The sequence below is a fragment of the Selaginella moellendorffii genome, unplaced genomic scaffold (genome assembly GCF_000143415.4).
Source record: "Selaginella moellendorffii unplaced genomic scaffold, v1.0 SELMOscaffold_96, whole genome shotgun sequence".
Taxonomy (NCBI): domain Eukaryota; kingdom Viridiplantae; phylum Streptophyta; class Lycopodiopsida; order Selaginellales; family Selaginellaceae; genus Selaginella; species Selaginella moellendorffii.
Genome location: NW_003314357.1, coordinates 584,794 through 585,304, shown reverse-complemented (window position 1 = coordinate 585,304; position 511 = coordinate 584,794).

The following is a 511-nucleotide window of genomic DNA, read 5'->3' as shown; positions in this document are numbered from 1 at the left end:
AATATATATTGCTGGGTTTGGTGAGAATGCAAAGCATCTTTCAAGGGAGATTAAGCAAGGCAGTGTGTATATATTTTCAGGGAACAGTGGTATACAACACTCTAAACCAGCATATACACCATATAAATCAAATTGGGAGATAAAAGCAAGCAAGACTATGGAGATCAAGTGTGTAGAGGACGATCTACGTATTCCAAATGTTGTTCTTAATAGAATGAGTGTTTTAGATGCTTCTAAGCTCGGCCAAGAGACATTTATAGACGTGATTGGTGGTGTAATGTGGAATAGACAAACATTTCTCCTAAGGATTCTGGAGCATTCATGAGAAGGAGGATGCTTTCTTTGAGTGATGAATCAGGCCACAGTATAGACATGTGTCTGTGGGATTCAAAGGCCGAAGATGAAGGTTCAGAAATCGAGGAGAAACCTGGACGAGGGCAGAAGCCTACTGTATGCCTGAAGGGCAGCCGGATTTCAGATTACAATGGCAAGTCTATTCAGTCACAGGTGG